Genomic DNA, 26,200 nt, shown 5'->3' with positions numbered 1-26,200 from the left:
GTGAGGAAATCACTGATTTGCAACAAAAAAAAAACAAAAAAAAAAAAAAACATTGTAGAAGGTACAGTGTAGTCTCGTCATTAATCACAGGAGTCTTAGTGTTATGCCTTCGATAACACGTGTTATTTTCTTTGTATTTCATTGTTTTTAATTGCGTAATAACACCATTGAATATCATTGAATCTGATTCTTCTTTTGTGATGACCTTGTTTCATGTGTAAAGACTGTTTGTTGGATGTTTGGCTGATAGCGTTGTCAAGGAGTTAATGGGTGATTGCAATGCAGAATATGTGTCTTATGTTTGAAGTGAGTGCTGAACTTTGACCTTCGTTTTCTCCATTTTTGGTTTTTACGACATTCAACATATTAGAAGACCATAACTTAAGCAAAAGCTGCTTTCTTAGCTAGTCAATGCTGGCGAAAATGAAATACCGTTGCTAGGGCTTTCGTTATTTTGAGCGCTGATTGGCTGCCTTCCGAGCTCGCCTTGCAAGGATCAGCTGGCGTGCGAAATGAAATGTTGCCAGTTTAACATGTAGTAGATTGATGTTATAATAATTACAATATCAATGCATTTAGCAGTTTTAAATGACTTTAAATAAATAATTTACCATTAAAAAGTTATTATAACGACAAATTTACATTTACAACTTGGAATTTGAGGAGTTTTGACCGTGAAGAAAAATTGTACTTTTGTCTTTTGTCCGCCATCTTCATTTCCGCACCACCGAACTAACGCATTATATACACATAATACATGTTACATACTGTTAGCTAGTGTACCTGGATTTTGACGTCTTGTTTTGATAGATCGTGCCTTTAGCTGTCAGCATTTCCGTTGATATTACTAATTTAGATTATATTGCACGTAAGTCATCTCTTAATCTACGTGTAATTAGACACAATCTGAGTAGCGATGCCGGTCGTTTTTCCCGAACTATCGGCCGCAGTGCCGTGGACCGCCGCCGCCGGGTGCGGGCTGGAGAACTGCGGCAGCGAACTCTGCCTTGAGTGACGCCCGGGTGGCTCGGGCATTGAACGAGGGGTTGCGCAGCCTCGATCCCGCTGACCAGAGGAATCTCTCTGCACTGATAACTTTTGAAAGGAAAATGCCCTTGTACTGAAAGTTGGTACCAGCCATTAACACATGTCCTTAATTACTGTGCAAAATTTCAGCCTAATCCGATAGTCCCTTCATAGTGGTTGCTAGGGAGTTTTGCTTCCTGTTTTTTGTTCCATTCATTGCACGGAGCTTGAATAGACCCTAAACCTTGAAGCCCCTTTTTCTCAGTAAATACTTTTCCAGAGTGTGTACAGCACTGTACTTTCTTTTCATAATTTAGATGGGTTAGGAAGGTCCATTTGTATTGAGTTATACATCATTTTAAAGCTTAGAGTCTGCTCTTTCAGAATCTGCCCCTGAAAATTCATGTCTGCCAACTGTTTGTTCGTTTTGTGGTGCAGGGTCACATATTTTCACCACTTACCCCTAACAATAATCAGTAAGAGATGAATACACAAACGCACACATGCGCGCACATGCACGGGCACAAACACATTCACTGTCAAACGTATCAAATAACAGCACTATTATGCAAAACATAATCAACTGGCACTCTAGGATGTTTACATGCACAAATTTTATCATCCACCTGTACATAACTTACATACACATACTGTACATGCATGTGAATGCCCATATTAAAAAATACACCTTGAAACACATCAAATACCAGCATATTGGAACATAGTACTATTTATTAGAATCCAGTCACACTCTTCAATTTTTTCCAGCACAGTGTACATGACTTTACTGTAACCAGGAGGTAGTAGAAACGCTGAATCTACACAGAGGGAAACTCCAAACAAGATCCGCTCAACAGGTCCTTGATAAGATCAGGCATCTTATCGGTCTAAACCATAGCCATTAGATTTAGAACGAAATTGTGTTGGGCTAGTTCATTTTATACAGGGGGAAAGTAATCCTTTTTCCTATAAATGTTTTAGCTCAAATTACCAATTTTTTTTAAATTTTCATGCAAACGCATCTTGAAATACAGTATGTCCCCCAAAAAAAATTACAACGGGACCCTCCGCAATGATATCTTTAAAAATAGTGAATCCAACTAAATACAAATTCAGGGTATGAAACTATAACTCATTGCCCACATCTTACAGGAAACCCCATTCGATTTGCTTCAGTGGTCAAAGAGAAATGAGGAATTTTGTAGAGGATGTTGGGAATCTCTTTTGTCCTAAGTTCTGTCAATTTTCTTGTCAAAAACCCATTTTTGTATCGTGTTACACAAAAGGAAAATATGCTAAAAACAGCATATCACAATTAACTTTTTTAAAGAATTGTGATGGGGACGACCAATGTTATGTCACATTATAAATGTACAATTGTACTTCTAATGAAATAAATCATAGAAAACCAAGGATTTACACAGAAATTAAAAAAATCTGTGCTGTACTGTTGTGTATACTGGAAAGTATCAATAGTTTTCAGCTAATAAATTCAACACAGAGAATGATTACATCGCTGTTCGATTTTGAAACAGGCTCACTGCATAATGCACATCCAGTACTTTCATGAAGGTGATGCACCTTTACAAATTGAAAGGGGGCGCACATGTCCATCCCCCATTTTTTCTTATTTCTTTTGTTTTAACAAAAAATGAAATGGGGGTGCGTGCCTGGTGCACACCCCTCGTGATCTGCCAGTGCACAAAGTTCTTGTTGAATGATGATGGGAAATGAATAACCGACAAAGCAACTACAGTCATATCTGTTACATGGGAGCAGTGATGAAACGAGAAATGACAGCCTCACACAAGAATACAGGAAATCTACCAAACCAAAATGTTGCGTGCCTTTTTATATCAAAGGACAATCGCTGATTGAATATTGAGAGTGAAGGTCAAGGTATATGATGCTATTCAAATGGCAATCACTGGCATTAGGAACATTGACCAGTAAGGAGTACACCTGAAGGAGACAAAAAAAGAAAAGATAGAAGAAGAAAAAATTACAGTGCACTCCTATTTGTATTATAACGAAATTCCAGTAAAGCAAAATTAAAATTCAGGCCGCAACATTATCTTCCCTATGTTATTTCATTGTTTAGAAATACTGCTGGTCCCGAGGACTGTGTTATAGACAATGGGAGTCCACTATGCAACAACTACAACCCATAATCCCTGAAATCAGCTCATAATGCTTGGAATCCTGTTCCTGAGATTAGGACTGCGGTTCTAAGCTTCCCCAAAACGTCTCAAGATGCCATGCAAGCTGCCTGGTAGTGTGCTCATTGTTGCCGTGGAACCTCGAGAGATGCCGTACTTTTCCAGCGAAGAGCGCCACGGGATTCTCTCGTCGAGGAGACTTAGGTGTACCTGCAAAGATTAGAGTATTTATCACCATGTCAGTGTCATTATTTACATTAAAAATGCCACATACAGCTGTAATCATGTAATCACTGGAAAAAAAAATCAAATTTATAAGATATTTCGCATCTCACTTAAACAGCAAAATGAACCAGTCAACATTTTGTCTACTTTGACCAATATCTGAGTGAGCTCTTTCTGAGACTTTGAATGGTACCCCTACCATACAGCTTAAAAAATATCTCTACACAATCATAAAATCACCTTAAACAGTACATGTAGTCGTACCTTCATGTTGGAGACAGAAGTTGGAAGAAGCTTGACATCACAGGACTTCACACCAGAATTCACCCAGGAAGATGTGCATGTACACTTAGAGTGGGCCCCTACAACCAAAAAGGAAGCGGACAGCATGATGGACCCGTGGACCTCTTCTCGCATCAGCCACCTGCATTAACCATAGATTTTGACGAGAAAGACAATAGACCTACATGTAATTACAATGTATCACAATAGTTATAATCCACAGCAATAAAACTGAGGTGTGTAAAATTATGAAGTAGAAATTCTATGCAATAAATATTTTGTAGGTGTCAGTCATCCCTGCTAAATTTATAGAATATCAAAACTTCAAATATACAAGTCTATTTATTGTTCTTTCTTGTGTAATTGTCGTGACTACATACAGACACAGTGTACATACAGATAATTTCTAGTACCTTGTACATTAACTTGTCTACGGTGTCTACAAAGTACACATTGCAATGTGTACTTGGTAGACACCATAGACAAGTTAATGTTAATTTGAACACTTCGAGAACGAAAGCTGATGTTACAGCTACGTACATATAGTTTGCTTGATATGATTGATAATTCACGCTAGGATTGACAACTTTTCCAGATTGGAATACTCACACGACGTACAGTACCACCTGTTGAAACCACACTAAATACCGATAAATGTGAGGAAAAATTCGCTTCTTGTTCTAATCACAGGTTTAAAATAAGCTTGCGTTTACAGCTAGGTAGGCCCTAGGCCTACCTTGAAAAAAAAAAAAATATGGACAAACATGCAAGGAAAGTTCGTTCATTATTTTCTGCAACTGTACAAGCGGGGAATGTTGAGTGAAGTACATGTAGAAAACAGCCACAATTTCTGCTGTGACAGTGTGAACCGAGTGTTACAACAACTCGATCGTTGTGGGGGAATTGCGTTTAGATGAGGCAATTCTAAGTACCCAGAAAAGAAAAAAATAAGTCAAGGAGCCATTATGGGTTTGGAATAAATTTTTACACCCACAAATTTACTGAAAAACAAAGTTTTAAAAGCACATAACCTATCGTATGTAATCAGCTCAAGATTCACGATCGCCGTGATCAGCTGTTCCTTCGTACAGACTAACATGCTACAGGCACAATTTGCTGTTATTAGATTACTGACACAACAAATCGATCATTGTGGGGGAATTGCGTATAGTTGAGGTAACTTACATACTCATGAAGGATGATAAGTAAGCCAAGGAGCTGTAATTGATTTGACATCAGTTTTACATCAACAAATTTACGGAAATACGACGTTTGAAAAGCACAAAACCTACCGTAATCAGCTCAAGATTCGCGATTGCCGTGATCAGGTGTACGCACAACACGCACAACAGTACCAGCAGAATCGACAGTGAACAGGTACTCCTTGATGCCGTGATTTCAGCTTGATCCTTCTTCGAAATTGCATGATGATAAATGTGACCTTCTTTTCCTCTTGTGTGTTGATTTTAAGGCTTCTAATTTCTACCTCAACTTGCTAAAAAACAGTCTAACAAAGCGGAAAAATGTCACATTTCCGTACTGAACAGCAGTCACGATACGTGTGTTGCATGCGGTAAGCCTACACTAGCACTACAAATACACACGTAAACCGCGGCCGCTGCTGTTATGCAGCAATCCCCATAGTATAACACGTAGATGGCTTGTAAACAAGGGTCTCCGGCGCGCGCGCGCAGTTGACCAATCGCGCGCGAACAACGCGTATTTCGATCTGGTGTCTTGGTAACGAGGCTGTTTACGCGTCTGGGAGACAAATGTGGGTACTAGGGTTCAACGCAGAATTTCTTAGACACGATAGCCAAAAGAACAGTCATTTTCGACGTAAACGAAGGGGATTTGGTCTTCAGACGTAAGATTTTTGTCAACTTTTGAGACTGACATCCCACCTTTCTCTTCAAAATTTCACATTTTGTAGATTGTATTTCGAAATATTGTTGATATCACCAGAAACTAGAACATTTCCCGTACAACATGATACCAAAATGTCAAGTTGGTCCCTGAGAACCTAAAGGTCTTTTTTTTTTTTTTTTTACAAAAAGACCTTTAGGTACCCCAAAAAAGACCATCCCCCAAAAAGGACTTTTAAGTCCCCCAAAATAGACCTTTGAGTACCTGAAGCGCAAACTCAGATGAGGGACCTAACGGTCCCTTTTGGGGTACGCAGAGGTCTTTTTTGGGGTACCTAAAGGTCTTTTTACAAAAAAAGACCTTTAGGTACCCCAAAAAAGACCATCCCCCAAAAAGGACTTTTAAGTCCCCCAAAATAGACCTTTGAGTACCTGAAGCGCAAACTCAGATGAGGGATCAAATGGTCCTTTTTGGGGTACGCAGAGGTCTTTTTTGGGGTACCTAAAGGTCTCTTTTTTTCAGGTACTCAAAGGTCTATTTTGGGGGACTTAAAAGTCCTTTTGGGGGGATGGTCTTTTTTGGGGTACCTAAAGGTCTTTTTACAAAAAGACCTTTAGGTACCCCAAAAAAGACCATCCCCCAAAAAGGACTTTTAAGTCCCCCAAAATAGACCTTTGAGTACCTGAAGCGCAAACTCAAATGAGGGACCAAACGGTCCCTTTTGGGGTACGCAGAGGTCTTTTTTGCTAACCCTACTATTTTCTTAGAAAAATCGTTATTACTTTCTTATTTCTTACTTTTTTGAGCTGAAATTGATATAATATATGATTTAATTATAACCGATCGATCCTATACCATTTTTTGTGAAATTTTTCTGCAGACGAGAAATATAGGGCGTTTCCAAAATATTATAGGTACCCGGGGGTCCTTTATTTGGTTACCATGGTTACGGTTCCAACTCAACTTAGTTAGGGTTTTTGAATTGTACCTTATTTAGCTAGTACTTAACCCCATGACCTTTGACCTGCAGCCCCTGCAGGTCAAAGTTCAATGTTCAATCCTAACCAAAAAATGCAGTTGGGTTGTACGCAGGATAAAAGTATAAGGTGCCTGTTCTAGGGCTGAAAATAGCACATTTTATTTTCAGAGAAAAAAATTTAAAACAATGCTGGGCAGAAAGCCCATACCATTTTCTATAACATATCCAAAAATTAGCTCAAACGGACTATTTTTAACGAAAATATGGCAATTTTTTGGACAAAAGTGGTGTTGCGTCTTTTAATTTTTCCAAATTAGGCTCTTCTTGCATCACTGATAAAATCCTTTTTCGTAGACGTAATGATTTTTTTTTCATCTAAAATAAGCCTTAAGACTTGTTCTACACTATATTAAAACAGAAAATTTCTATCTCCCAAGAAAAAGTTGAAAATTTTTAACCCTAATTAGGTAAGGGTTAGAAAAATTCAAGAAAAATCACCATGGCACAACTTTCGCCGCAGATGGCGCTCTGCTCCCAAAGACTTGGTTACTTGGTTACTTGATTACATCAAAGAGGGGCACAACAGCCCAAATTTATTATTACAAACATTATAAAACATATTGTATGATGTATGAAACAACTGCAAAAATGTATTCAGAGTGTGAAGAAATCACTGATTTGCAAAAAAAAACAACAAAACAAAAACCATTGTAGAAGGTGCACAGTGTAGTCTCGTCATTAATGACAGGAGTCTTAGTGTTATGCCTTCGATAACACGTGTTATTTTCTTTGTATTTCATTGTTTTTAATTGCGTAATAACACCATTGAATATCATTGAATCTGATTCTTCTTTTGTGATGACCTTGTTTCATGTGTAAAGACTGTTTCTACCAAATTTTAGCTTCATTGGATGTTTGGCTGATAGCGTTGTCAAGGAGTTAATGGGTGATTGCAATGCAGAATATGTGTCTTATGTTTGAAGTGAGTGCTGAACTTTGACCTTCGTTTTCTCCATTTTTGGTTTTTACGACATTCAACATATTAGAAGACCATAACTTAAGCAAAAGCTGCTTTCTTAGCTAGTTAATGCTGGCGAAAATGAAATGCCGTTGCTAGGGCTTTCGCTATTTTGAGTGCTGATTGGCTGCCTTCCGAGCTCGCCTTGCAAGGATCAGCTGGCGTGCGAAATGTAATGTTGCCAGTTTAACATATAGTAGATTGATGTTATAATAATTACAATATCAATGCATTTAGCAGTTTTAAATGACTTTAAATAAATAATTTACCATTAAAAAGTTATTATAACGACAAATTTACATTCACAACTTGGAATTTGAGGAGTTTTGACCGTGAAGAAAAATTGTACTTTTGTCTTTTGTCCGCCATCTTCATTTCCGCACCACGCACACCGAACTAACGCATTATATACACATAATACATGTTACATACTTTTAGCTAGTGTACCTGGATTTTTGACATCTTGTTTTGATAGATCGTGCCATAACCCTAGCATTTCCGTTGATATTACTAATTTAGATTATATTGCACGTAAGTCATCTCTTAATCTACGTGTAATTAGACACAATCTGAGTAGCGATGCCGGTCGTTTTCCCGAACTATCGGCCGCAGTGCCGTGGACCGCCGCCGCCGGGTGCGGGCTGGAGAACTGCGGCAGCGAACTCTGCCTTGAGTGACGCCCGGGTGGCTCGGGCATTGAACGAGGGGTTGCGCAGTCTCGATCCCGCTGACCAGAGGAATCTCTCTGCACTGATAACTTTTGAAAGGAAAATGCCCTTGTACTGAAAGTTGGTACCAGCCATTAACAGCATGTCCTTAACTACTGTGCAAAATTTCAGCCTAATCCGATAATCCCTTCATAGTGGTTGCTAGGGAGTTTTGCTTCCTGTTTTTTGTTCCATTCATTGCACGGAGCTTGAATAGACCCTAAACTTTGAAGCCCCTTTTTCTCAGTAAATACTTTTCCAGAGTGTGTACAGCACTGTACGTTCTTTTCATTATTTAGATGGGTTAGGAAGGTCCATTTGTATTGAGTTAAACATCATTTTAAAGCTTAAGAGTCTGCTCTTTCAGAATCTGCCCCTGAAAATTCATGTCTGCCGACTTTTTGTTCGTTTTGTGGTGCAGGGTCACATATTTTCACCACTCGCCCCTTACAATAATCAGTAAGAGATGAATACACAAACACACACATGTACCAACACACACATGCGCGCACATGCACGGGCACAAACACATTCACTGTCAAACGTATCAAATAACAGCACTATTATGCAAAGCATAATCAACTGGCACTCTAGGATGTTTACATGCACAAATTTTATCATCCACCTGTACATAACTTACATACACATACTGTACATGCATGTGAATGCCCATATTAAAAAATACACCTTGAAACACATCAAATACCAGCATATTGGAACATAGTACTATTTATTAGAATCCAGTCACACTCTTCAATTTTTTCCAGCACAGTGTACATGACTTTACTGTAACCAGGAGGTAGTAGAAACGCTGAATCTACACAGAGGGAAACTCCAAACAAGATCCGCTTAACAGGTCCTTGATAAGATCAGGCATCTTATCGGTCTAAACCATAGCCATTGAATTTAGAACAAAATTCTGTTGGGCTAGTTCATTTTATACAGGGGGAAAGTAATCCTTTTTCCTATAAATATTTTAGCCCAAATTACCAAATTTTTGTAAATTTTCATGCAAACGAATCTTGAAATACAGTATGTCCCCCAAAAAAATTACAACGGGACCCCCCCCCCCCCCCCAATGATTAGCTGGACACCATACACTTAGTGTTGTTCATGTAAATAGTCCTACAAAGTGTACATGTTGCTAAATTGCATTCCAAGTGGCAAAACCAGCCAGTAACCTGCATACTTCTCAGTTTCCAGAGTGTATTAAAATACCGGTACAATAGAGACAATTTAAAACAATAAAAAACAATATATAAATGACGCAAAGGTCTGAGTGCGTCAGTTGGAATTGTGTGCATAAGGTAACTATGGAATGCTTAACCCACGAGGCGAAGCCGAGTGGGTTTAGGCTAAATTCCATAGTTACCGCATGCACACTATATTCAGACTGACGCACGAAAAGACATATGCGTCATCTGATTTATAGAATGGGTAATTTTCTTGTCAAAAACCCATTTTTCTATCGTGTTACCCGATGACAAAATTACTGGATGTATTTCCTTTTGGCTTGCCGTAAACGGGCATGCATACCTGTGCTTACCGTTTTTACTGGATGCATGGCCAGCCATGCATCAGTTTTTACTGGATACATGGCCAAGCTGAGTGCGCGAACCTTTGTTACAAGTACGCGTACTCTTGCTAAGTGCGCGATAACATGTTTACCACTGTGACTCGGCGTGCATAAAACACGAAAGGAAAATATGCTAAAAACAGCATATCACAAATAACTTTTTTTAAAGAATTGTCATGTGGACGACCAATGTTATGTCACATTATAAATGTACAATTGTACTTTTAATGAAATAAATCATAGAAAACCAAGGATTTACACAGAAATTAAAAAAATCTGTGCTGTACTGTTGTGTATACTGGAAAGTATCAATAGTTTTCAGCTAATAAATTCAACACAGAGAATGATTACATCGCTGTTCGATTTTGAAACAGGCTCACTGCATGATGCACATTCAGTACTTTCATGAAGGTGATGCACCTTTACAAATTGAAAGGGGGCGCACATGTCCATCCCCCATTTTTTCTTATTTCTTTTGTTTTAACAAAAAATGAAATGGGGGTGCGTGCCTGGTGCACACCCCTCGGGATCTGCCAGTGCACAAAGTTCTTGTTGAATGATGATGGGAAATGAATAACCGACAAAGCAACTACAGTCATGTCTGTTACATGGGAGCAGTGATGAAACAAGAAATGACAGCCTCACACAAGAATACAGGAAATCTACCAAACCAAAATGTTGCGTGCCTTTTTATATCAAAGGACAATCGCTGATTGAATATTGAGAGTGAAGGTCAAGGTATATGATGCTATTCAAATGGCAATCACTGGCATTAGGAACATTGACCAGTAAGGAGTACACTTGAAGGAGACAAAAAAAGAAAAGATAGAAGAAGAAAAAATTACAGTGCACTCCTATTTGTATTATAACGAAATTCCAGTAAAGCAAAATTAAAATTCAGGCCGCAACATTATCTTCCCTATGTTATTTCATTGTTTAGAAATACTGCTGGTCCCGAGGACTTTGTTATAGACAATGGGAGTCCACTATGCAACAACTACAACCCATAATCCCTGAAATCAGCTCATAATGCTTGGAATCCTGTTCCTGAGATTAGGACTGCGGTTCTAAGCTTCCCCAAAACGTCTCAAGATGCCATGCAAGCTGCCTGGTAGTGTGCTCATTGTTGCCGTGGAACCTCGAGAGATGCCGTACTTTTCCAGCGAAGAGCCACAGGATTCTCTCAGTCGAGGAGACTTAGGCCAAGTAAAAAAAGAAACCAGTTTCTCGTCCTCGCGCGCATCGATTTTGGCCGCCGCATCGATTTTTTTACTATTTACTATTTTCAAAATGGCGCTGAAAATACCAAGAAATTCATGATTCTCGTCCCAGCCCGCTCCCCACCCGCATCGATTTTCAGTTGCCGAATCGACTTTTTTGATATTTACTATTTTTTCGGCCGCCGAAAAAAGAAATTGACAATAATATTCACCTACCAATGGTGATGTCTCATTTCTAATTACGCCTTGCGTCCTCTACTTAGCTGTAGTACAGCTGTAGCTTCTGTAGTGCGTATGTAATAACGCATGCATTTCACACTGCTCCACAAAGCAGTCGAACTGTAGTTGGATGGGCGGGCCGCGGGCGGGCCTGGGCTGTGATGTTAAGCGCACTCGGTACGTCGTGAACGCGATAGCGGCAACATTATTTGCGAACAATCGCTGATATTCCACGCGTATTTCGCGCATTGTTAGTATTTTCCCCATTTCTCATATTTTAAGCGGATGAATTGTACTGTACAAATGCTTGTGAGGATTGTATACATTTTCCTGTCATTGTGACTATGTGCATGTGCGTGCAGTGTCGGAAGGTACGGTAATGCAGTGGCCGTGTCGCACCGTTTATTGGCAAAGTGTGCGTGTCTGTAGCTGTGTAGAGGCCCGTACACTCTGCTCTGTAACGTTGCATCTGACGGCGATGTATTGTTATAATTATTTTGAAGATAAAATGAAAGTGCTTTTCCAGCAAATGTAGAATTATTAAATGGGTGTATAAAAATAAATAACTTTTCCACAGATTCTGGTTTGTCTCGTATTTCTGTGGGATACTTTTCTTTACGATGTAAATTCACGGACACGGCCGTGAGTCGTATCATCTGTAGTGTGGTATACAATCATTCATCATCCAAATGATGAGTGATTATCAAATGTCTTTTTAGAACATGAAGAAACATCTTTAAATGTTTAATGCTATAATGCCATATCAGTATCATTTTGACATCCATCTGCAATTGTACAAGCCAGTTTCCAGTTGAATGTGTTACAATTGTACTGTGAAGAAATGCAGATACATACATATGATGTACCAGCTGAGTGGACACAAAAAGTCACAAACACCAATGATGAATAAAGCAGTGTTTTGAATATCATGGAATTTATTTCAGTCGTACATTTGTTGAAAGACATGTTTTATACCTGTTTCAATTAATAGCACAATACATCAGAATTGCAAGTACACTGGTATCAGAAATGCCATTAGCCCGGGCATTACAACACTAAACACCAGTTTTAAGATGGTCATTTTCCCTTGACATCTGTAGTGGAAAGAAAAAGCAAATATATTTCTGCATGCATGAAGTTTCATTTCAAGTATGGTACATATATATTTGTTTGAAAATGCACAGAGTGCAGGCAAGACATACACTTGGAACCTGGTCTCTCATAACACAGCTACCAGTCGGAGAGTGATATTTCATTTCATAAATTGGATATAGAAAATAGTAAAGCCCTCTCTCTTTACCTTTCTCAGAATTACCGGACGAGAAACACATATTACTTTCATTTTGACAATCCTCGAAAAAATAGTAAGATATCAAATAGTAAGGACCTCCCTCATCGCCTTGCTCAAAAAACCCGGACGAGAAACTACTTTCTTTTTTTACTTGGCCTTAGGTGTACCTGCAAAGATTAGAGTATTTATCACCATGTCAGTGTCATTATTTACATTAAAAATGCCACATACAGCTGTAATCATGTATCCACTGGAAAAAAAAAAATCAAATTTATGAGATATTTCGCATCTCACTTAAACAGCAAAATGAACCAGTCAACATTTTGTCTACTTTGACCAATATCTGCGTGAGCTCTTTCTGAGACTTTGAATGTAAGAAAAAAAAATGTAGGGTTGGGGGTACCACTTATTGTCACCCTAAGGATCTGTAGCTTGTTTATCCTAAAAATATAACACAAATTTGCCTAATTCTTACCTCAAATACGCCATAAATACTGCAATTTTGAATGTCGTGACCATCTCGTTATGAATCTCCGTTTTAAGATAGCGCAATTTTAGTGCGTGCGTTCTGTTTTCTTCGCGCAGTTAAAAAGGGTACCTTGCGATCGGCACCCCTCCCCTCCATAGGTAATACACGTGAATTTCACAGCATAGGTAATACACGTGAATTTCACGGCATAGGTAATACACGTAAATTTCACAGCCATGCGTCGTTGCTGAGCGGATGTGTAATTTTTCGCTTGGTTTGTTAGTTTGTTTTTGACTTTGATTATCGTTTCTTCGTTTTTATTGTCTTTATAGCTAATGACACTTAATCCCGCGTGAACCTTTTCGTTCTATACGTAAACAGCCATGATATGCAGGGTGCCGATGGGAAGGTACCCTGCCGATAGGTGGTACCCCTACCATACAGCTTAAAAAATATCTCTACACAATCATAAAATCACCTTAAACAGTACATGTAGTCGTACCTTCATGTTGGAGACAGAAGTTGGAAGAAGCTCGACATCACAGGACTTCACACCAGACTTCACCCAGGAAGATGTGCATGTACACTTAGAGTGGGCCCCTACAACGAAACAGGAAGCGGACAGCATGATGGACCCCTGGACCTCTTCTCGCATCGGCCACCTGCATTAACCATAGATTTTGACGAGAAAGACAATACATGTAATTACAATGCATCACAATAGTGATAATCCACAGCAATAAAACTGAGGTGTGTAAAATTATGAAGTAGAAATTCTATGCAATAAATATTTTGTAGGTGTCAGTCATCCCTGCTATTGAAAGTGCTAAATTTATAGAATATCAAAACTTCAAATATACGAGTCTATTTATTGTTCTTTCTTGTGTAATTGTCGTGACTACATTCGACACAGTGTATACAGATAATTTCTAGTAGGTTGCCTACCTTGTACATTAACTTGTCTACGGTGTCTACAAAGTATACATTGCAATGTGTAGACACCATAGACAAGTTAATGTTAATTTGAACACTTCGAGAACGAAAGCTGATGTTACAGCTACGTACATATAGTTTGCTTGATATGATTGATAATTCACGCTAGGATTGACAACTTTTCCAGATTGGAATACTCACACGACGTACAGTACCACCTGTTAAAACCGCACTAAATACCAATATTACGATAAATGTGAGGAAAAATTCGCTTCTTGTTCTAATCATAGGTTCAAAATAAGCTTGCGTTTACAGGTAGGCCCTACCTTGAAAGAAAATATGGACAAACATGCAAGGAAAGTTCGTTCATTATTTTCTGCAACTGTACAAGCGGGGAATGTTGAGTGAAGTACATGTAGAAAACAGCCACAATTTGTGCTGTGACAGTGTGAGTGTTACAACAAATCGATCGTTGTGGGGGAATTGCGTTTAGCTGAGGCAATTCTAAGTACCCAGAAAAGAAAAAAAATAAGTCAAGGAGCCATTATGGGTTTGGAATAAATTTTTACACCCACACATTTACTGAAAAACAAAGTTTTAAAAGCACATAACCTATCGTAATCAGCTCAAGATTCACGATCGCCGTGATCAGCTGTTCCTTCGTACAGACTAACATGCTACAGGCACAATTTGCTGTTATTAGATTACTGACACAACAAATCGATCATTGTGGGGGAATTGCGTATAGTTGAGGTAACTTACATACTCATGAAGGATGATAAGTAAGCAAAGGAGCTGTAATTGATTTGACATCATTTTTACATCAACAAATTTACGGAAATACGACGTTTGAAAAGCACAAAACCTACCGTAATCAGCTCAAGATTCGCGATTGCCGTGATCAGGTGTACGCACAACACGCACAACAGTACCAGCAGAATCGACAGTGAACAGGTACTCCTTGATGCCGTGATTTCAGCTTGATCCTTCTTCGAAATTGCATGATGATAAATGTGACCTTCTTTTCCTCTTGTGTGTTGATTTTAAGGCTTCTAATTTCTACCTCAACTTGCTAAAAAACAGTCTAACAAAGCGGAAAAATGTCACATTTCCGTACTGAACAGCAGTCACGATACGTGTGTTGCATGCGGTAAGCCTACACTAGCACTACACACACCGCGGCGACCGCGCGCTGCTGTTATGCAGCAATCCCCATAGTATAACACGTAGATGGCTTGTAAACAAGGGTCTCCGGCGCGCGCGCGCAGTTGACCAATCGCGCGCGAACAACGCGTATTTCGATCTGGTGTCTTGGTAACGAGGCTGTTTACGCGTCTGGGAGACAAATGTGTGTACTATTAGGGTTCAACGCAGAATTTCTTAGACACGATCGCCAAAAGAACAGTCATTTTCGCCGTAAACGAAGGGGATTTGGTCTTCGATCAGACGTAAGTTTTTGTCAACTTTAGAGACTATGACATCCCACCTTTCTCTTCAAAATTTCACATTTTGTAGATTGTATTTCGAAACTAGAACATTTCCCGTACAACATGATACCAAAATGTCAAGTTGGTCCCTGAGTACCTAAAGGTCTTCTTTTTTTTTTTTTTTTAACAAAAAGACCTTTAGGTACCCCAAAAAAGACCATCCCCCAAAAAGGACTTTTAAGTCCCCAAAAATAGACCTTTGAGTACCTGAAGCGCAAACTCAGATGAGGGACCAAACGGTCCCTTTTGGGGTACGGAGAGGTCTTTTTTGGGGTACCTAAAGGTCTTTTTTTTTCAGGTTCTCAGAGGTCTATTTTGGGGGACTTAAAAGTCCTTTGTGGGGGATGGTCTTTTTTGGGGTACCTAAAGGTCTTTTTACAAAAAGACCTTTAGGTACCCCAAAAAAGACCATCCCCCAAAAAGGACTTTTAAGTCCCCCAAAATAGACCTTTGAGTACCTGAAGCGCAAACTCAGATGAGGGACCAAACGGTCCCTTTTGGGGTACGCAGAGGTCTTTTTTGCTAACCCTACTATTTTCTTAGAAAAATCGTTATTACTTTCTTATTTCTTACTTTTTTGAGCTGAAATTGATATAATATATGATTTAATTATAATCGATCGATCCTATACCATTTTTTGTGAAATTTTTCTGCAGACGAGAAATATAGGGCGTTTCCAAAATATTATAGGTACCCGGGGGTCCTTTATTTGGTTACCATGGTTACGGTTCCAACTCAACTTAGTTAGGGTTTTTGAATTGTACCTTATTTAGCTAGTACTTAACCCCATGACCTTTGACCTGCAGCCCCTGCAGGTCAAAGTTCAATGTTCAATCCTAACCAAAAAATGCAGTTGGGTTGTACGCAGGATAAAAGTATAAGGTGCCTGTTCTAGGGCTGAAAATAGCACATTTTATTTTCAGAGAAAAAAATTTAAAACAATGCTGGGCAGAAAGCCCATACCATTTTCTATAACATATCCAAAAATTAGCTCAAACGGACTATTTTTAACGAAAATATGGCAATTTTTTGGACAAAAGTGGTGTTGCGTCTTTTAATTTTTCCAAATTAGGCTCTTCTTGCATCACTGATAAAATCCTTTTTCGTAGACGTAATGATTTTTTTTTCATCTAAAATAAGCCTTAAGACTTGTTCTACACTATATTAAAACAGAAAATTTCTATCTCCCAAGAAAAAGTTGAAAATTTTTAACCCTAATTAGGTAAGGGTTAGAAAAATTCAAGAAAAATCACCATGGCACAACTTTCGCCGCAGATGGCGCTCTGCTCCCAAAGACTTGGTTACTTGGTTACATCAAAGAGGAGCACAACAGCCCAAATTTATTATTACAAACATTATAAAACATATTGTATGATGTATGAAACAACTGCAAAAATGTATTCAGAGTGTGAAGAAATCACTGATTTGCAAAAAAACAAAAACAAAACAAAACAAAAACCATTGTAGAAGGTACACAGTGTAGTCTCGTCATTAATGACAGGAGTCTTAGTGTTATGCCTTCGATAACACGTGTTATTTTCTTTGTATTTCATTGTTTTTAATTGCATAATAACACCATTGAATATCATTGAATCTGATTCTTCTTTTGTGATGACCTTGTTTCATGTGTAAAGACTGTTTGTACCAAATTTTAGCTTCATTGGATGTTTGGCTGATAGCGTTGTCAAGGAGTTAATGGGTGATTGCAGAATGTGTCTTATGTTTGAAGTGAGTGCTGAACTTTGACCTTCGTTTTCTCCATTTTTGGTTTTTACGACATTCAACATATTAGAAGACCATAACTTAAGCAAAAGCTGCTTTCTTAGCTAGTTAATGCTGGCGAAAATGAAATGCCGTTGCTAGGGCTTTCGCTATTTTGAGTGCTGATTGGCTGCCTTCCGAGCTCGCCTTGCAAGGATCAGCTGGCGTGCGAAATGTAATGTTGCCAGTTTAACATGTAGTAGATTGATGTTATAATAATTACAATATCAATGCATTTAGCAGTTTTAAATGACTTTAAGTAAATAATTTACCATTAAAAAGTTATTATAACGACAAATTTACATTCACAACTTGGAATTTGAGGAGTTTTGACCGTGAAGAAAAATTGTACTTTTGTCTTTTGTCCGCCATCTTCATTAACTAACGCATATACACATAATACATGTTACATACTTTTAGCTAGTGTACCTGGATTTTGACGTCTTGTTTTGATAGATCGTGCCCTAACCCTAGCATTTCCGTTGATATTACTAATTTAGATTATATTGCACGTAACTCATCTCTTAATCTACGTGTAATTAGACACAATCTGAGTAGCGATGCCGCTCGTTTTCCCGAACTATCGGCCGCAGTGCCGTGGACCGCCGCCGCCGGGTGCGGGCTGGAGAACTGCAGCAGCGAACTCTGCCTTCAGTGACGCCCGGGTGGCTCGGGCATTGAACGAGGGGCTGCACAGCCTCGATCCCGCTGACCAGAGGAATCTCTCTACACTGATAACTTTTGAAAGGAAAATGCCCTTGTACTGAAAGTTGGTACCAGCCATTAACAGCATGTCCTTAATTACTGTGCAAAATTTCAGCCTAATCCGATAATCCCTTCATAGTGGTTGCTAGGGAGTTTTGCTTCCTGTTTTTTGTTCCATTCATTGCACGGAGCTTGAATAGACCCTAACCTTTGAAGCCCCTTTTTCTCAGTAAATACTTTTCCAGAGTGTGTACAGCACTGTACTTTCTTTTCATTATTTAGATGGGTTAGGAAGGTCCATTTGTATTGAGTTATACATTATTTTAAAGCTTAGAGTCTGCTCTTTCAGAATCTGCCCCTGAAAATTCATGTCTGCCGACTTTTTGTTCGTTTTGTGGTGCAGGGTCACATATTTTCACCACTCGCCCCTAACAATAATCAGTAAGAGATGAATACACAAACACACACATGTACCAACACACACATGCGCGCACATGCACGGGCACAAACACATTCACTGTCAAACGTATCAAATAACAGCACTATTATGCAAAGCATAATCAACTGGCACTCTAGGATGTTTACATGCACAAATTTTATCATCCACCTGTACATAACTTACATACACATACTGTACATGCATGTGAATGCCCATATTAAAAAATACACCTTGAAACACATCAAATACCAGCATATTGGAACATAGTACTATTTATTAGAATCCAGTCACACTCTTCAATTTTTTCCAGCACAGTGTACATGACTTTACTGTAACCAGGAGGTAGTAGAAATGCTGAATCTACACAGAGGGAAACTCCAAACAAGATCCGCTAAACAGTCCTTGATAAGATCAGGCATCTTATCGGTCTAAACCATAGCCATTAGATTTAGAACGAAATTGTGTTGGGCTAGTTCATTTTATACAGGGGGAAAGTAATCCTTTTTCCTATAAATGTTTTAGCTCAAATTACCAAATTTTTGTAAATTTTCATGCAAACGAATCTTGAAATATAGTATGTCCCCCCAAAAAAAATTACAACGGGACCCCCCGCAATGATTAGCTGGACACCATACACTTAGTGTTGTTCATGTAAATAGTCCTACAAAGTGTACATGTTGCTAAATTGCATTCCAAGTGGCAAAACCAGCCAGTAACCTGCATACTTCTCAGTTTCCAGAGTGTATTAAAATACCGGTACAATAGAGACAATTAAAAACAATAAAAAAAAACAATATATAAATGACGCACAGGTCTGAGTGCGTCAGTCGGAATTGTGTGCATAAGGTAACTATGGAATGCTTAACCCACGAGGCGAAGCCGAGTGGGTTTAGGCTAAATTCCATAGTTACCGCATGCACACTATATTCAGACTGACGCACGAAAAGACATGTGCGTCATCTGATTTATAGAATGGGTAATTTTCTTGTCAAAAACCCATTTTTCTATCGTGTTACCCGATGACAAAATTACTGGATGTATTTCCTTTTGGCTTGCCGTAAACGGGCATGCATACCTGTGCTTACCGTTTTTACTGGATGCATGGCCAGCCATGCATCAGTTTTTACTGGATGCATGGCCAAGCTGAGTGCGCGAACCTTTGTTACAAGTACGCGTACTCTTGATAAGTGCGCGATAACATGTTTACCACTGTGACTCGGCGTGAATAAAACACGAAAGGAAAATATGCTAAAAACAGCATATCACAATTAACTTTTTTTAAAGAATTGTCATGGGGACGACCAATGTTATGTCACATTATAAATGTACAATTGTACTTTTAATGATATAAATCATAGAAAACCAAGGATTTACACAGAAATTAAAAAAATCTGTGCTGTACTGTTGTGTATACTGGAAAGTATCAATAGTTTTCAGCTAATAAATTCAACACAGAGAATGATTACATCGCTGTTCGATTTTGAAACAGGCTCACTGCATGATGCACATCCAGTACTTTCATGAAGGTGATGCACCTTTACAAATTGAAAGGGGGCGCACATGTCCATCCCCCATTTTTTCTATTTCTTTTGTTTTAACAAAAAATGAAATGGGGGTGCGTGCCTGGTGCACACCCCTCGGGATCTGCCAGTGCACAAAGTTCTTGTTGAATGATGATGGGAAATGAATAACCGACAAAGCAACTACAGTCATGTCTGTTACATGGGAGCAGTGATGAAACAAGAAATGACAGCCTCACACAAGAATACAGGAAATCTACCAAACCAAAATGTTGCGTGCCTTTTTATATCAAAGGACAATCGCTGATTGAATATTGAGAGTGAAGGTCAAGGTATATGATGCTATTCAAATGGCAATCACTGGCATTAGGAACATTGACCAGTAAGGAGTACACCTGAAGGAGACAAAAAAAGAAAAGATAGAAGAAGAAAAAATTACAGTGCACTCCTATTTGTATTATAACGAAATTCCAGTAAAGCAAAATAAAAATTCAGGCCGCAACATTATCTTCCCTATGTTATTTCATTGTTTAGAAATACTGCTGGTCCCGAGGACTTTGTTATAGACAATGGGAGTCCACTATGCAACAACTACAACCCACAATCCCTGAAATCAGCTCATAATGCTTGGAATCCTGTTCCTGAGATTAGGACTGCGGTTCTAAGCTTCCCCAAAACGTCTCAAGATGCCATGCAAGCTGCCTGGTAGTGTGCTCATTGTTGCCGTGGAACCTCGAGAGATGCCGTACTTTTCCAGCGAAGAGCCACGGGATTCTCTTGTCGAGGAAACTTAGGTGTACCTGCAAAGATAAGAGTATTTATCACCATGTCAGTGTCGTTATTTACATTAAAATGCCACATACAGCTGTAATCATGTATCCACTGGAAAAAAAAAATCAAATTTATGAGATATTTCGCATCTCACTTAAACAGCAAAATGAACCAGTCAACATTTTGTCTACTTTGACCAATATCTGAGTGAGCTCTTTCTGAGACTTTGAAAGTAAGAAGAAAAAATGTAGGGTTGGGGGAACCACCTATTGTCACCCTAAGGATCTGTAGCTTGTTTATCCTAAAGATATAACACAAATTTGCCTAATTCTTACCTCAAATACGCCATAAATACTGCAGTTTTGAATGTCGTGACCATATCGTTATGAATCTCCGTTTGAAGCTGAGGCAATTTTAAGTACCCAGAAAAGAAAAAAAAAATAAGTCAAGGAGCCATTATGGGTTTGGAATAATTTTTTTACACCCACAAATTTACAGAAAAACAAAGTTTTAAAAGCACATAACCTATCGTAATCAGCTCAAGATTCACGATCGCCGTGATCAGCTGTTCCTTCGTACAGACTAACATTTTCAGTACTGACACAACAAATCGATCATTGTGGGGAAATTGCGTATAGTTGAGGTAACTTAGATACTCATGAAGGATGATAAGTAAGCCAAGGAGCTGTAATTGATTTGACATCATTTGTACATCAACAAATTTACGGAAATACGACGTTTGAAAAGCACAAAACCTACCGTAATCAGCTCAAGATTCGCGATTGCCGTGATCAGGTGTACGCACAACACGCACAACAGTACCAGCAGAATCGACAGTGAACAGGTACTCCTTGATGCCGTGATTTCAGCTTGATCCTTCTTCGAAATTGCATGATGATAAATGTGACCTTCTTTTCCTTTTATGTGTTGATTTTAAGGCTTCCAATTTCTACCTCAACTTGCTAAAAAACAGTCTAACAAAGCGGAAAAATGTCACATTTCCGTACTGAACAGCAGTCACGATACGTGTGTTGCATGCGGTAAGCCTACACTACCACTACACACACCGCGGCCGCTGCATGCTGTTATGCAGCAATCCCCATAGTATAACACGTAGATGGCTTGTAAACAAGGGTCTCCGGGGCAGTTGACCAATCGTGAACGCGTATTTCGATCACGTGTACGCCATGACAATGTGTACTAGGGTTCAACGCAGAATTTCTTACACACGATCGCTAAAAGAACAGTCATTTTCGCCGTAAACGAAGGCGATTTGGTCCTTAGACGTAAGATTTTGTCAACTTTTGAGACTGATATCCCACCTTTCTCTTCAAAATTTCACATTTTGTAGATTGTATTTCGAAATGTTGTTGATATCATCAGAAACTAGAACATTTCCCGTACAACATGATACCAAAATGTCAAGTTGGTCCCTGAGGTCACTTTTTGACCTTTTTCGGGCTGTCGTGCGTAATGCAGCTGTCATTTGTATGACGCACCTCTTGACCCCCGGGATAGGTGCGTCAAAGTACCAATGTGCGTCATACCTTTTAGGTACCATGACGTACCCTCCGTCACAAAAAGTGACCCACCTCTATGAGACATTGACGCATTAACCAGTCAAAATGGTGACGCACCTCTTCGTGAAAATGACTGACCCTTGACGCACATGTTATTCGCAGTACGGGCGGCCAGACTGGAATGCTGCAGAGCTCTGTGTGCGCTCACGCAATTCGCTGCCTGCGAACTGTGTACACCGAACGGAACTTCGCCCGCGTGAATCCCTGTCGCCTACGGACCCTGGATGTTTACTTCGATCGCCGTGGTACTGTATACCCATGTTGTGGGCGGCTGGGGAGTGTTAGTACAGTGAAACCCCGTTATAACGAGTTCGGTTAAAACGAGGAACCGCTTATAACGAGGTGATCGCGTCGGTCCCGTTTTCCTTTGCGTGTAAACCTATGGCAGAACGAATCGGTTATAACGAGTTCGGTTATAACGAGATTCCGGTTATAACGAGGACATTTTCGGTGCATCATGATAAAGAAAAACATTAGCAATTTGATCGGATACAACGAGGTTCCATTTCCTGACCTGCCGCTTTCAAACACGCGACGAACGAAACATTGAAAAGCGAATTCACGCTATCCCCGTTTTACATAGTCTGTGTAAAACGCAGTAAACACACTACACAAGTGCCCGTCCAGTCTCGATCTCTACAAATAGAAAGTGGGAAGACTCGGAAACAAACATGTTTCAGTCCCGCCGTTATCCTTCTTCACCGCCCATTATCAGTGACGAATAACCGAGTACCGTTCCTTCCATGTTACTTTCTTCTAAACCTCATAACATAATCATAATCATTCCATTTTTCTATTTCGCGAGGTTCCATTTCTTGACTTGACGCTTTCAAACACGCGACAAACGGAACATCAAAACCCAAATTCACGCTATCCATAAAACATGTCTCTCTTCCGTTTTGCAGAGTGGTTCATGTTTTCTTCTAAACCACGCGATAAGACTCAGAAATACCTTCCGATGTTCCTACTAAGTTATTGAATAAAATCATTCGATTTTGTTTTTCGCGAGATACGCGTGCGTGATGTTAGGTCAGACAACAGCGCAACGAGAGAGAGAAAAAAAAAAAATATAACGCATTCAAAAACTTTTCATGTAGCGACACTCGTGCCCAAAATGGACAATAATTTTGGAATGCGTGTGCAATTCATCATTTTATCCTTTCCATTTTTAGTTCCGACTTCTAGTTGTTTCGCTGGCTAGTAACTATGAGTGTTTATGATTAAATCCGAAATGATTAATGAATAGCGATCCCTCCGGGTGACAGTAGCGTAATAACGCATGTTAATTTACTTGAGTCGGTGTTTAGAAAAAGAAACAAACGCATTTAACAGTTTGAATATAATGAAATCTGGGATTCTTCATTATCATGTAACAAAGTGATGATATAAATATGAGTGTGTATGATTAAAGCCGAAATAAAGTGAAATCATCGCGATCCCGCCGGGTGACAGTAGCGTAAAAATAGTTGAATAGCGCATGTTAATCTACTTAATTGAGTTGGTGTTCAGAAAAAGAAGCAAACGGATTTAACAATTTGAATAGATCTTTGTATGTTCATTATCATTTAACACTGCATTTCACAACGAAGATTTTTATTTCTTTCAGAATGGTCTTTGAGGTATAGATTTGCGTAAAAAGGATCACAACCTTCCAAATTCAACACTGTCGCATATTCTTTAAGAACGGGTGTACAAAGCGCGAAGAGATTTTCGGAAGAAAATAAAGAACGCATTTTTTAATCCCTTCGGGCGCAACGATCATACATTTTATAGGATTACAGCCGAATATGATTCATGAAATCATCGCATTCCCGCTGGGCACCAACAGCGTAACATACCTCGCAAGTTACGATAAACAACGCATGTATGTTACTCTATTTGCGCTGGTGTTTAGAAAAACTTAACAAACGCATTTTATACAATCTGATTTTGTTCATTGTCATTTTACGCTGTACACTGTATTTCACAAACGAAAAAAAAAAAATCTTTCACAATGGTTCGATGCAAGAGGAAGAGATAGGTGTAGAAAGAATCACGAATATGATCCTGCCGAGTAGGCCTACTTCTCAAGAGCATAATGTGCAATTATTACGCGAAGAGATTTTTGGAAGAAAAATAAAGAATTAACGTATTTCAACCCCTACTTTTTCCCGTCTTTTTTATGTATCAATTCACAAATAATTTCCCTTTATTGTCTCAATAATAACGATCCATAATTGTGTAATAACAATGCAAAGGACGTTCCTAAAAAGTTTGATTGACGGGTATGACGTCGTGCTTATGTTTTTCTTTGTTTTTGATGCGTACGGTTATAACGAGGTACCGGTTATAACGAGGTAATATCGCCGGTCCCACGGACCTCGTTATAACGGGGTTTCACTGTATAGTAGCTTAGCTGCACACTGTAGCCAGCTGCCACTACACTCCAGTACCCTGTTTCGATTCGAATCGGGGTAGAAGCGTTCCGTTGTGCAATGTCTGCTTCTTTTTCTCTTCTTCTTCATCCGCTTGTCCCTTGCCTCCCAAGTATGAAATGATTTTTAGAGTGTTGTGTGTGTTTTTTGTAACGTTATTGCATCATTTTTCTGCAAGGAAGAGGTGAGTTTCTGTTCGTGTATTGATGTGCACTGCAGTATGTGCAGGTGAAAAGCGTTCGAACTGTCTTTCCCGAGTATCGTGGAAGCTCGATGTATTTCTCGGCCTATCAAAGGAGATCTCATACAACAGAATACTTATAACAAACTATTTTCCGGTCAAAATGAATTGATTTCCTTTGTTTTGTATCGTTTATTGACTTGATCCTAAGGATCTTGTCGCAATACCGAGTTTCCAATGTGTATTTATTTTCACCTTATTTTCGCGTAGCTTTCGGTGCTGTAAACTGTTGCTAGGGCCTAAGCCTACTACTAAACTTACCGTTCTCCACTGTCGTTTCTCACACATCGTTTGGTACGATTTCTTCCATTTTATATCACTTTATCCGTTCCCTTTATACTTTGAAGTATTTGACGTAATTCTTTCAAGTGTCTCGCACTGCTATTTTCGTAACGGCGATTTCTCCGCTTTGCTGCAATACTTTTTCGAATCGAAGCGACGAAGTTTGATACCAGCCGCTGTAGTGTGCCGTGTGTTGTCTTTTCTAAATATTTGTGTTGTTGGGAGGTGTTGATACTTTGTATTTGTTATTTATTTTCCTTAATGTTGATAGGAAAAGGCTAAAATGGTCTGAGTGATGTCTGATGGTGATGATGATAACTATGCTGGTGTAAAAAGACGGCTTACTGTGAATGCTGAGCGTACGTGCCGTTCGTTCCATTTTACTTTCCCTCTTATTCTTTCCCCCTTACTCTTCTTTTCCTTTCCAAGAATGATAAAAAAAAGAAATGACATACACCTCACAACAAAATAGAACCACGTGCTACCAACCTTCGTAAAGTTAAATCTAAATGTTCAATATCAGCAAAGAATAAGGGGAAAGCACGAATGACAATAAATTAGAGCGAAGAGATTGTTTTACATGCAGTCTCTTCGGCTCGAAGAAACTTGACACCCCACCCCTCTCCCCTTGTGGAAATTTCCACAAAAGCATGTGCCACACCCAGGTGCGTGCCAGACGGAAGAATGCGCGCACTGGAATAAACAGCGTGTAAATATCATGGAAATATCGATCGAAGAACCAGCTCATTAGTTGAATTAAAGGAATCATTGCAAAGATATCGTGATTCTATAGCCTTTCTTTTGGCGCATAGTAGGAAACATCAAACAGTCGAATATAATGTACTTGATCGAATATCTTATGTTCCCTGAACAATAAAAAAAAGACCGATTAATCAGTCAATTAAAAATACAACTGAGCCAGAAATACTTAAAAAGGTCTCGTATGCCCAGAGAAATTCACTACGAGTAGGTTCAATGAGATGCAGTCATCACCTGGTTAGACAACAAAATCATGACAATTAATTTCAGT

General features: G+C 39.1%; 3 long non-coding RNA genes across 3 annotated transcripts; all 3 read right to left on the bottom strand.

Annotated features, from left to right (window-relative positions):
* Positions 1-1,730: 1,730 nt before the first annotated feature.
* LOC140244307 (uncharacterized) lies at positions 1,731-5,319 on the bottom strand. The gene is made up of 3 exons (XR_011902277.1): positions 4,985-5,319; positions 3,675-3,834; positions 1,731-3,395 (listed from the first exon to the last, which is right to left on the bottom strand). It is a non-coding gene; the product is annotated as an uncharacterized lncRNA (long non-coding RNA).
* A 6,895-nt stretch (positions 5,320-12,214) lies between these two features.
* On the bottom strand, positions 12,215-15,138 carry LOC140244622 (uncharacterized). Its single transcript, XR_011902294.1, has 3 exons — positions 14,840-15,138; positions 13,540-13,699; positions 12,215-12,735 (listed from the first exon to the last, which is right to left on the bottom strand). It is a non-coding gene; the product is annotated as an uncharacterized lncRNA (long non-coding RNA).
* Positions 15,139-18,608: 3,470 nt separating this feature from the next.
* Positions 18,609-21,699, bottom strand: LOC140244299 (uncharacterized). The gene is made up of 2 exons (XR_011902276.1): positions 21,413-21,699; positions 18,609-20,682 (listed from the first exon to the last, which is right to left on the bottom strand). It is a non-coding gene; the product is annotated as an uncharacterized lncRNA (long non-coding RNA).
* Between the last annotated feature and the right edge of the window lie 4,501 nt (positions 21,700-26,200).

This window comes from Diadema setosum, chromosome 21 (assembly GCF_964275005.1).
Source record: "Diadema setosum chromosome 21, eeDiaSeto1, whole genome shotgun sequence".
Lineage (NCBI taxonomy): Eukaryota > Metazoa > Echinodermata > Echinoidea > Diadematoida > Diadematidae > Diadema > Diadema setosum.
Note: the sequence above shows the minus strand (reverse complement) of the source record. Positions and strands in the feature narration are given on the sequence as shown.